The sequence below is a fragment of the Mobula birostris genome, chromosome 25 (genome assembly GCF_030028105.1).
Source record: "Mobula birostris isolate sMobBir1 chromosome 25, sMobBir1.hap1, whole genome shotgun sequence".
Classification (NCBI taxonomy): Eukaryota; Metazoa; Chordata; class Chondrichthyes; order Myliobatiformes; family Myliobatidae; genus Mobula; species Mobula birostris.
Window position 1 is genome coordinate 22,080,018 of NC_092394.1, and position 13,438 is coordinate 22,093,455.

Sequence of the window (13,438 nt, forward strand, 5' to 3'; positions counted from 1 at the left end):
ATTATTGTTGTAACTGCAGCTGTACATCAATCTGATATTACTAAATCTGGATTTAATGAAGCACTCACACCCCTCTCCTCAGCTCATTTACATTAAAAATTCCACCCACCTGCTAAAACTATTTATATTCAAACACCTGCTAAAGGTATTTAACTTCAAGGTGAATTTATCAACTCAATCAAGGTGCATGACCAAAGTAATACACAAAACATGCTGCAGATAAGAACAGTCTCAATCTCATAATCCGAGATGTAAGTGTTTGAAAATACAGCTACATTTTAAATATGTACATGTATAGGGAGGAGACTTACTAGTTGCCACTCTCCTGTTTAATATTTCGGCTCCTTCACCACCATCCCTCCATACCACTGATACCACGGTGCCTGTGTATCTAAATAGCAATTTTGTGGGCATTGTACAACATGCAGAATTAGGCTTCTCACTCAATATTTCAATGTGTTGGCCTAGGATCATTGATGGTTGATACTGCGTTAACGTGGAATGCTGCAGTTCTGATTCAGCACACCCCCTGGACAAGCCAGGCACATAAGACCCGAGCTGGACAGCTCATACAACCTCCAGACAAACTAACAATGCTGGTTTTGGTGAATTCTGGTTGGGGTGGGGGCTGCGTAAGGTAATGTAACATGTGACAGATGACACACGTTGTTCATAATAGAAGCATCTACGGAATTCACAAACCTCATTGCATTTTTGCGTTTAATTTAGGAGATGGTGTCTGATATTGTTTTGACTTTGTTCGTAGTGGCACAGTGGGCTTTTGCTAAGCACATAAACCTACTCTAGCATGTTGTATTCACAAAGTCCTACAGCACCGTCTCCAGAGCCACCTCCAACGCCTCTCTCCTGGCCAGCTATAAACAGGCAATACCGCAGCTTGAGGCCTAGTCCTTGCTGCAACTGAGTCCATGTTGCGCCCCTGCCACCCGCCAATAAATCAGTGGGACGACCTCTGGCCACCCTGGTGTATGGTCCACTATGGTAAGGACATGTGTGAAGCCATGGGGGGGTGGGGGAGCCGACCAACCAAATCCACATTGATGTGGTCAAACCATCACGCTAGGACCTCAAAAGGTGTCGATGGTGCCCGAACGTGATGGTTAATTTTCGCACGCTGACACACAACACAGGCTGCACTCCAGTCTCGCATTGCCTTCTTAAGGCTGTGCCATACAAACTTCAAAACAGCCGCTTTCTGTGAAGCCTTCTCGCCTGGATGAGAGAGGCTGTGAATGGACTTAAAAACAGTATGCCTCCAGTTTGCAGGCACTGTGGGGCGAGGACGACTGGTTGAGACACCTCACAGGAAAGAAACTGTTGTGTGCCTGACCTTGATGTCAGACAACCACAGGCCCATGACTGCTGTTCCGCAACCCTGAACCTCTGGGCCGACAGCCTGGAGGGGTGAAGCCCGAGAGTTATTCGACCTGCATACAATATCAAACATTTCTACGTTAACAAACTCTGCCTTCGTGCTGACCAGCTTTGAGTCCAATCTATACACACGAGCATGGATCTGCGAACCAGTTGTGGAAACGTGGTGCTCAGCCCCATGCTTTGTGACTTTAGTGGAAAATGTGTGGTTGGTGAGGTTTGGGAATTCGCCCAGCAGGCATGTGGAGTGCACATGTTTGACAGAGTCATCCTGGGAACTTACTGGGCATACAGCGTAAGGACCCAAAGTCATTTGCGTCCACATGCTGACAGTCTAAAATTGACGGACAGTCCTTTGGCGCACAAGAAATCTATGCTGAGCAGAGGTCTAGTAACGTTAGCCAGGACAAAGTCTCACGTATAGAGTCATCCTCTGAAGCAGAGCGTCACACGTCGTGTCCCATAAGTGTCTTATAATCAATGGGTGATGTGGCCAGCATACTCACTCGAGCGCCTGTGCCACGCAGTAAGCATTGCCCTGAAAGGCTGTCCGTAATGAACAGTAGACAACCCTGGCAGCTGGAACCCACAGTGTTCACAGACCTCCGATGTCCTGATGTGCTGGCGCTGTGGAAGCTGCAGAGCCGCCAGCACTTCTCGGCGTCCACGCTGAAGCATGCGCAGCAAAAATATAGAGCCAGCGTTGTCTGGTTCAGAGCAGTGGATGTGAGTCTGCTGGGGGCTCTGCTGACAGGGCTTATTGAGACAGGGGAAAGAGGAGAAACAATGCACCTTTGCCTGGCTGAGTGTAGACTGTCGGCCATTTCAACAAGCTTCATATAGTCCTTCATGGCCGTATTAGCAAAGACTATGCAAACTTAATCAGGCATTTGTTGTATAAAGAGTTCTTTGAAAACAAAACAAGGATGGAGATGGCTCCAGTGAGATGGCATGTTGTCCAGCAGTTCTGAAGGCCTGGAATCACCCAGGTCAGGCAAGGAGAGCAACTGTATGGCGTGCTCAGACTCAGACAATCTGAAAGTCTGCAATAGGTGAGTTTTCAGAGTGACGTACCTATCACATGCAGGCAGGTCTTCTAGTACCTGTAGACTCACTACCCTGGCTCAGTGGAATTACTTGACAATGCTATGGCATAGTAAAATTTGGTATTCTCTGCAGTGATTCTCGCAGCACGAACTGGACTTCCGCCTGTATAAACCACACGGTAGCGTATTACTTCTGCCTGTATTAAACCACACAGTAGCGTGCTGCTCCCAAAACTCTGGCAGCTTCAAAGCGACTGCATTGATTGACATGTTGTTGAGTAACTACGAAATCATCTGAGAGTGTCACGGTCACCAATGTAGGATTATGTGAATAAAGCATGCACGAGTCATTTTATGTTCTTAAGAAAATCCACAGACTTTTACTACCATTACAAACAAACCACATGCAGTCACCTTATACTAACGTCATTGCGTCAGACACCATCTCTTAAAGTGAACACAATTCACTGGCAGTCTTAGTGAATTACGTAGAACAGTCTCTATGATGAACAATATGTCGACTGTCAGCAATTACATTACCCTGCAGTGTGGTGTGGAGTCAGTGCTGCCCTCCAGTGTTCATTTGGCAGAAAGACAAGCTGTATTGTGACCACCTTCAGATTTCTGCAATATTCATGTACTCAGGGTCTTGGACTATATTTGTGTGACTGTATTGCGGCATGAGAAATTTGTTCAACCGACGTATGACATTCCATTTAAATGGTGGCTTGCAAACTACAAAGACCCAGATCTCCTGAGGCATGAATGTCAGGCCCAGTAAGAGGTTCAGGTGGTGGCTGTGGTTCCCAGGGATGTGACGTTCAGAGTCGCGAAGATGGAGCATCCCAGCAACCAGGTGGAGTGAAAAGTCTTGTTGCACGTACTGCAGTTGGTGGGCAACAGGGAGGATGGCGGCCCGCCCTTGGCCAAGTCACAGACACTTCGGTTGAGTGCTGCATTACCTAATGGCGATCCACAGCCAGTCCCAGCAGAGCAATGGTTTGATATCGGTCTCGAGTTCCCAGTCAGATGCAGCGGGTGAGGATGTTTCTGCCTCTGCTCCCTTCCCAGCTGAGAAAGCATATCAAAGAATAGCTACCTCCCTATGCAGGATTAGCTCTCTCCCCCTGACACCCACTGTGATGAGTATCTGAGCTTTCCCATCAATCGAGGAAGGGAGCAATGTCCAAGACTGATCCTCCGGCCATCAAAGCTTTCTTTCAATGCACCTCAGTGCATTGCAAATCCTGGAAGACAGATATCTGAAAGCTTCTGCAGTGACAGCTGACAAAGGACCTAAAGATTTCTGACTCTTCATGCTGAATGGAGATGCCTTACCGTAAATAATTGCTTATTAATGTATCACTACACTAAATAATTTCAATATTAAACAGGTGAAGTAAATTTCCCTTTTGGCAAAGGGAATAACAGATAGATGTTTTCTACTGTTGTTTTGTCATTGTCATGTGTACTGAGGAACAATTAAAAAGCTGTTGTTTTGTTTGCCATGCGTAAGTACATCAAGACAGCAAAATGCTGAGAAAGTGCAGTGCACTGCAGGTCGGTAAATAAAGTGCAAGGGCCATAACGAGGTAGATTGGGAGATCAAAATTTCATCTATAGCATATGAGAGGTATATTCAAGAGACTGATAACAGTGAATTAGGAGTAATCCTTAGAGTCTAATAATATGTGCACTTAAGCTTTTATAAACATCTGCTGGATGGGATGATTGGGCTGGGTGGGGTCCTTAATTATGTTGGTTGCTTTCCTGAAGTGTTGGCAAATTTAGACAGAGACAGCGGAAGGGAGGCTGCTTTGTGTGAAGGCTGGACTGCATTCATAAATTTCTGCAGTGCCTTGGGGTTTGGCACAGAATAATTGCCATACCAAGCCGTGATGCATCCATACAAGATGTTTTCTATGCTGCATCTGTGAAAATTGGTGAGAATCATTGGGGGTACACTGAATTTCCTCAGCCTTCAGAGAAAGTAGGGGTGTTAGTGTATTTGTCTGCAGCATTGATGTAGCTGGGTCGGCAGAAAGTATTAGTGGTCTTCACACCTAGGAATTTGAAGCTCTCAGCTAGCTCCACCCTCTTTTTGAAATTATGAGTTGCTTGGATAGGGTGCAAAGTGCAAATCTTTTCCCTGTCATGAAAAACATCTAAAAGCAACGGGCTGATGTCTTAAGAGTTGGAGGGAATCTGAGGAAAATGGTTTTCATCTGGAGAGTGGTTACAGTCCGTAACTTGTTACCTGAGTCGGTGGTGAGGATAAGTACTGTCATGTTTATGCGGTACCTGGAGGAGCTCATCAGTGGCTAAATCAGAGGAAGTTACAGACCAAATATTGGTAAATGGGATTAGTGTTGTTAGCTACTTAATGGTTCACATGGACACAAAGTGTCTGTTTCTGTGCTGTTTGACTCTGAGGTATGGGAAGCAATTTCCATTTAGGACACCTGATCATCCTCTCCTGAGTTTGAATTTGAAAATGGCCCTGTTCCATAAAGCAGCCAATGCAAAACAAAACCAGAGAATACTGAAAATGTATTGTGTGCTCTTCTGGTTTCCTGCTCTATAGGAAGGCTGTGCAGGTTTTTGAGAGTACAGAAGAGATGCACCAGGACACTGCCTGGAATGAACAGTATTAAATATAAGGAGAGGTGGGATACACTTGAACTGTCAGACACTGAGGGAAGACCTGTTTCAGGTTTACGAAATTAGATAAGGCATAATTAGGGTTTACCAAGGATAGAAATGTAAAAACTAGAGGTCTTCCCACAGTTGTGTGTCAGTCCTAAACTAATTCAAAAGTATTGGTCTCTTTCCCCATTCCTTTGTCAATCACTTCCCTTTTTCACCCTCTCCCCGCAGCCCTGTGCCAGACAATGAACCAGTTCCAATGCCCCATGCTCTCCTTGCAGTGGGATGAGCCTGGGGACTGACACAGCTCTGGAGAAAGAGTGGGAGATGGGATGCAGTTTGGGGACCGACACAGGGCTGCAGGGAAGGTGCAGGTATTGAGTCATTTTGGGATGCTGGAGGGGCGAGAGTGGGATACTGGGAGTAGTTAGATGGATTTGGAAATAGAGTCTGACACTGGGACTGAGACAGTGTTGCGTTGACAGAGCTATCTCATGTACATTGAAACATACAGAGAAATGTGTTATTTGTGTAAACATCCAACACCCTCGTAAGACCCTTGATTCTCAGGTTTTGTGTGTCTACCACAATGGCAGATTTCGTAATTGCCAATCTTTTCCTCTTTATAAAATCTCTTACAATCTGTTTTCATGTTTTTTTAATGGTCCCCACTCTTACTCCATCTTGTTTTTCTTTCATTTTTGCTGAGTTCCAAAATGCTCCATGTCATCAGTACTTCTGCTCTTACTCACCTATCAAGCCATTTCATTGGATTTGCCACTATTTTTAATTTTTATTGTTATTCATAGGGCAGCCAATTTTCCAATTAGGGTTTGTGCTTAAAGGAATAGATATTTTATATTTATTCATTATTTCTTTAAATGCTAACTCTTGCCCACACGCTGACATACCATTCAATGAATACTCCCAGACAGCCACAGCGAACTCTCTTCACAGCTTGCACTGGCTTTAAAATCTTGGTTTCACATAGGATAACATCAGTTTCAAATTCAATGTTAAATTATGGTCACTCTTCCCCAACGATCCCTTGACAACGTGATTATTGATTAACCCTTTTTTCCATTGCACAAACAAAATAGAGTTTTCCTTGGTTGATAGCTTAACATATTAATCATGAATAGCATCTCATATACATTCCACAAATTTATCTTCCGCCTTTTACAGAATGTGGATCTAATCTAATCTAACTGTAAATTAAATTCCTCCATGATCATTGTGAGAGAGCTGCTGCACCCACCTCTAATTTCCTGCTATATACCTCACCACTAATTTTTTGGTCTATAAATAACTCCTGCCCTCTACTTTCCATCCTTTGTTATTTCTCAAGTTCGACATCATGTTCTGTCAAGCCAGGATGATTTATTACAGCACAAGAGATCTTGCAGATGCTGGAAATCTTGAGCAACATGCACAAAACTTTGGAGAAGCTCAGCAGCTCGGGCAGCATCTATGCAGAAGAAAGAACATTTAATATTTTGGGCGAGGCCTTTCATCAGGACAAGAAAGGAAGGGGACAAGCCAGAATAAGAAGGCTGGGGAGGGTGAGGAGTACATGCTGGCAGGTGATAGGTGAGACCAAGTGAGGGTCGAGGTGGGTGGGGTAGGGATGGGTTGATGTAAGAAGCTGGGAGTTAATAGCTGGCAGAGATAAAGGGCTGAAGAAGGAACCTAAAAGCAATCAGAATCAGGTTTATTATCACTGATATATGCCATAAATTTTGTTCTGTGGCAACAGTACAGTTCAATACATAAAAATAACTATAAATTACGATTAAAAATATTAAAAGAATGAATGAATAAATAATTGAATTGATGGACGTTGTGGGTGCAGGTGATGTGACAGTAGACCAAGGAATAAAGGGAAGGAGGAAGGGAACCAGAGGGAAGTATTGGGCACTTCAGGAGGGAAGGGAGGGGAAGTGAGTCAGCCACACCCTCTCAACTGCACTGATCACCACTGCTCTGAACTCCCTTTTTATTAGCACCACACCACACTACATTTATTTTTTGCCTGACCTATCTAAATGTTGAATATTTAGCTTAGCTTTGGGCACAGTATAGCCAGATATCCTTAGTGGCAATAAGATCACACCCATTTAATTCTGTTCTGTGCTATTAAATCTTTTATGTTGTTGCACAAACTATGAGCTATTGATCGCAGTCTGTACTTTAACCCCCTTTGCTGCTTGACTTTGATTTAGCCGTCGATTTCTTTCACCTATACTCACTTTCCTGTTTTGTTTCTCTTCTTCCTGAATTTCCTTTGAAGTTCCTATTATGCAGGGCAAGTCGGTTTGAGCCCTCCCTGTTAACACTTAACAAACATCCTGCAAGGGTGATGTCATCAGTGCTGCTGAGGAGCAACAGGCCCGATTTTGCACAGGTCTCACTTGACCCTGAAATGGTCCTGACGCCTCAGGAATGTACAGCCCTTCCAACTGCAACATCTCTGCAGCCACACACTTGTGTTCTCTATTCTACTGCAGATAAAAACGGCTTCTTCCCGCACCCAACTATTTCAACCCTCAATAATTCAACTCTCATTTGCAAATCAGTACTATGTAAATTACATTGCTGTTATAAATACAAATTTAATACAGGCCATCTTCAAATAACAAAAGGTTTTCTTTCATCGATGGCCTTAGGTTGATTTTGTCCATAAATCTGTAAATAAACAGAAGTAACTTCATATACTAACCATATCTGCACGGTATTGTAATGCAGCGGTTCCCAACCACCAGGCCGCAAAGCATGTGCTACTGGGCCGCGAGGAAACAATATGAATCAGCTGTACCTTTCCTCATTCCCTGTCACACACTGTTGAACTTGAACATAGGGTTGCCAACTGTCCCGTATTTGCTGGGACATCCCATATATTGGGCTAAATTGGTTTGTCCTATATGAGACTGCCCTTGTCCCGTATTCCCCCCTCAAGGTAGGGTGTTCCTATGAAACCTTTCGTGCCAAAATGGTGTAAAGTGAAGAAGCAATTACCTTTAATTTATATGGGAAAAATTTTTGAGCTTTCTCAGACCCAAAAAATAACCTACCAAATCATACCAAATAACACATAAAACCTAAAATAACACTAACATATATAGTAAAAGCAGGAATGATATGATAAATACACAGCCTATATAAAGTAGAAATGATGTATGTACAGTATAGTCTGGAAGATTAAGCCAAAACCAATTTGTGGAAAAGAATCAGCATATATGCGCATGCGCACACAGGTGCCCGCGCAAGGCTTCATGGTCATGGTAGTCTTTTATGGGTAAACACAAGTGTCCCGTATTTGACTGCTACTTTTGTCCCTTATTTGGGAGTGAGAAAGTTGGCAACCCTAAATGTAAAAGACATGTTGAGGTGAGTTTAACCCTACCTAACCGGTCCGCAAGAATATTGTCAATATTAAACCGGTCCGCGTTGCAAAAAAGTTTGGGGACCCCTGTTGTAATGAATGGCATCATAACTATATTCAAATTATGAGGAAGAGTAAGTACTAGAGGATGTAACATAGGGATGGCCTGCATTACTTTTCCTTATTTCTGTCTGGATGGCAACTTAGCCATAATTTTTGCAAGTTCATTCATCAGTTCATCTAGTGCTTTATCTCTTCCTCAGCTGTTCTATGTCATCAATCTCCTTGTTCCAACAATCAGCATAATGGAAATGTTCCTCTCTTTCCTCTTGTAACCAACTTCTCAATTGGAAATGTTTTCTTCCATTTAAACAAATAAAAATATTATGAATATCATTAATGTATCATTTTCTTGGCATATGTTAGACATTTTGAATACAATATCAATTTACTGTATATTTATGACAGATTATATGACATAGCTAAACTTTCAAAGTGGTTATTTGGCATCTTCCCCCTTCCTTCTCAGTCCTGAAGAAGGGTCTTGGCCCAAAGCGTTGACTATCTATTCATTTCCATAGATGCTGCCTGACCTGCTGGGTTCCTCCAGCATTTTGTGTGTTCTGCTTTGGATTTCCAGCATCTGCAGACTTCCTCACGTTTTTAAAGTGATAAAGTACCGAATAGTGAGTATAATGTGGGTTTATTTTGGCACGGAGTGGGCTGTCCAGAGGATTTTCCTTTTGACTATTTCAGTTCACAGTAAACATTTGTAGATCACAGTGTGAATACAATTATTGAGAGACACAGGCAGAACGGAAGAAATACTGACTCGAAGGAGGACCTCAGCAATTTAATGAAAAGCCCAGCAGAGTTTGCTTGTAGACTGATCAATGACCAGTGGAATTAAACATGCATGAAATGGTGCTGTATATTAAAATCAAAGTAGGTGTCATATGTTTCCCATGTAGAACTTGCCAAAGGAAATGCTGAAAGATGTCTATAGTAGATCATGATGCCAAGATCAAAGAAGTGACTTGGATGGCAGGTTATACTTCAGCATCAGCTTAGTTCAGATTGTCAAAGATCATTTTGAAGCTGAGACAGGACAGTGTGCAGCTGCTGTAATTTGGAGCAAAAAACAAATTACTGGAGGAACTCAGGAGTTCGAGCGCCATCTGTGGAGACTCAAAGGAGCAAATGACCTAATTCTGCTCCTACGTTCAAAGTTCAAAGTAAATTTATTATCAAAATACATGTGTCCTCATATAGAGCCCTGATAGTCACTTACTTGCAGGCATACGCAATAAATCCAACAAACATTATAATCGAATCAAAGACTGCACCAGCAGGGCAGGCAACCAGTGTGAAAATATCAACAAACTGTGCAAATACAAAAAAAAAGGAAATAATAATAATAAATAAGTAAATAAGCAATAAATATCAAGAACATGAGATGAAGAGTTCTTGAAGATGAGTCCATAGGTTGTGGGAGCAATTCAGTGATGGGGCGAGTAAGGTTGAGTGAAGTTATTCCCTCTGGTTCAAGAGCCTGATTGTTGAGGGTTTATAACAGTTCCTGAACCTGGTAGTGAATCCTAAGGCTCCTGTACCTTCTTCCTGATGGCAGCAATGAGAAAAGTAGATAACCTGGGTGGCGGGAATCCCTGATGTTAGATGCTGCTTTCCTGTAACAGTGCTCTGTGTAGATGTGCTCAATGATGGGGAGGGCTTTACCCACGATGGACTGGGCTGTATCCATTACTTTTTGTAGGATTTTCCGTTCAGGGGCATTGGTGTTTCCATACCAGGCTGTGATGCAGTCAGTCAACATACACTCCACCACCCATCTATAGAAGTTTGTCAAAGTTTTATATGTCATGTTTAATCTTCACAAACTTCTAAGTAGACATGCAACCATGCTTCCTTCATAATTGTACTTACCTGGCCGGTCCAGGACAGATCCTCTGAAATGTTAACACTGAGGAATTTAAATTTGCTGACCCTCTCAAACTTTGATTCCCTCTTGAAGACTGGCTCATGGACCCCTGGTTTCCTTCTCCTGAAGTCAATAGTCAACTCCTTGGTCTTGCTAATGTTGTGGAGGTTGGTGTCGTGGCACCACAGAACCAAGATTTCAATCTCCCTCCTGTATGCTGATTCGTCATCACCTTTGATTTGGCTTTCTACGGTGGTGTTATCAGCAAACTTGAACATGCTTTGGAGCTGTGCTCTGTCTTTTGAACTTATGTACTAAGTGATAGAATCTGTGATGAGGTGATTCGAACATTGGAAGAATAAAATGGGATTAGTATTGATGGGTGATTGATGGCATCAACTCAGTGGATTAAAGGGCCAGATTCCATGCTGAATGGTTCTATTATGAGTGGATTTAATGCAAATTATCATTATCTGCATAAGTGCAATTTACAATTTATGTCAAAGTTGACACATTCCTGAGAATCTGAACAAAAATAAAATAAACACATTGTTGCCTTAGACAATAATTTGAAGGTTTAAAGGAATCAATACAAAGGATACAAAGAAATTTGTAGTTAGCTAAATGGGACACGTCATTTGCCAGATAAACCCCAACGTATTGCTTATGACTCTGATCATCCTAAAAAAGTGGACAACATACCAAAGTCTCTGAGTATCACTTCTGATGGTTAAACTTCATTTGTGTCAAAAGATAACACATCTACGCTGTGGCACTAAAGTAAATTTTCCCAATAACGTTTTCCCTACAAAAAAAATAGCTGGTTAAAATGTTCTGTCCTATTTTTGCAAAACAGCATTTTTTTAAGTGTTTAACTTTTCTCTGATAAGGAATCATTGGCCCCAGAAGCGTGGTTAACTGCTGATTTTGGTGATCTGAAGCGATGATGAAATATTCTGTGCAATTTCTAAATGTTCTGATGCATGGGCTCAACCCAAACCAGATGTTATCCGACCCACTGAGTTCATCCAGCAGATTGCTGCTCCAGATTCCAGCATTTTCCATTGAGAATGGGGGAGATTCAAACAAGAGGACATGAGTTGAGAATTAAAGGGCAAAAGTTTAGGGGCAACATGAGGGGGAACTTCTTTACTCAGAGAGTGGTAGCAGTGTGGAACGAGCTTCCAGCAGAAGTGGTTGAGGCAGGATCGATGTTGTCGTTTAAAGTTAAATTGGACAGCTGTATGGACAGGAAAGGAATGGAGGGTTATGGGCTAAGTGCAGGTCGGTGGGACTAGGTGAGAGTAAGAGTTCGGCACGGACTAGAAGGGCTGAGATGGCCTGTTTCCGTTCTGTAATTGTTATATGGTTATATGTTATATGATTATTTGCCGTATCCTGTGATTCTGTTCCCATGAACTGTTTGTAATCTGGACATAGAGTCATAGAACACTACAATACAAGAACAGGCCCTTTGTCCTATCTTGTCTAGTCCTTGCTGAGCTGGTCTTCTGCCCAGTTCCACCTACCTAAAAGGACCATGCCCCTCTCACCCAAACTCCTCTTAAATGTTGCAATTGAACCTGCATCTACCACTTTCACCTGCAACTTGTTCTACACATGCACCACCCTCCAAGTGAAGAAGTTCTCCTCCAGGTTCCCCTTATATATTTCACCTTTCGCTCCAAACCTATGACCTCTTGTTCTAGTCTACCCAACCTGTCGGGGAAAGGCCTGCAGTTTGGAAGTAGGAAATGCAGCCTTGAACCAAGCTGTCAGGCAGAAGAAGATGCCTGCAGTCCTGCAGCATCCAGACAACAGACCTGATAGAGGTGTATAAGATGATGAGAGGCATTGATCGTGTGGATAGTCAGAGGCTTTTTCCCAGGGCTGAAATGGCTAGCACGAGAGGGCACAGTTTTAAGGTGCTTGGAAGTAGGTATGGAGGAGATGTCAGGGGTAAGTTTTTTATGCAGCGAGTGGTGAGTGTGTGGAATGGGCTGCCAGCAACGGTGGTGGAGACGGATATGAAAGGGTCTTTTAAGAGACTCCCTGATAGGTACATGGAGCTTTGAAAAATAGAGGGTTATGGGTAACCCTAGGTAGTTTCTAAGCTAAGTACATTTTCAGCACAGCTTTGTGGGCTGAAGTGCCTGTATTGTGCTGTAGGTTTTCTATGTTTCTATGTTTCTAATCCTTGTGCATACATAACTTGGTTCGTATGTATAGACTGTCCATAATTTGGGTGTTCATAATCTGGGAAGGACCTGTACTGGTAAATAAAAAAATAGCAGACAAATTCACCTTTAATTTCTTGTGGCTTCTTTGATTTTAATTGTATAACAAATATATCTGAGTAGTAAATATCATAATTTATTTCAGGGTTTTTTGTATTTTTAGTAAATTAACTAAAAGACTCCCATGTCTGTAATTTGATCTCAAGTGGGTGAAATTATGGCCAAATTAAGCTGAGCGGCAGCTGGCAGTTCTGTAGGAGTGGTTCAGCTCATGGTTCGTGACAAGCATACAGCTGTGATGTGCTGCAGGCAGCCAATCTCCTGCTGTATTGTGTAAGCCCAGTGACAGAACCCGGCCAGGACAGGGAGTGTGGTCAGGTAAATTCCACATCTGCTTCCCACCTTTAATCCAGAGGCTGCTGAATAAAAAGATGGCAAATATGCAGAAAAAAAGTTTTAATTGTTTTACTTACTTCTGTTTTAATGTTTTTAATTATTTTTGGTATTTTAAGTTAACATTTTCAATTAAATGCAAACTTTTTTGATCATGACTATTTTAAACTTATTTGTACAGTTTGTAAATAACTCTGCTGGAGGAATTCAGTGGGTTGAGGAGCATCTGTGGGAGGAAAAGATTTGTTGATGTTTTGGGTTGAAACCCTGCATCTGGACTATCCAGCAGATGGTGTGTTGCTGCAGCTTCGTCATCTGCCGTCTCATGAGTCTTCATCTTACTACTTTACCGTGAAGTCTCCCCATGATGTGCTGCTTTTGGAGAAACCCCCCCCCCCCC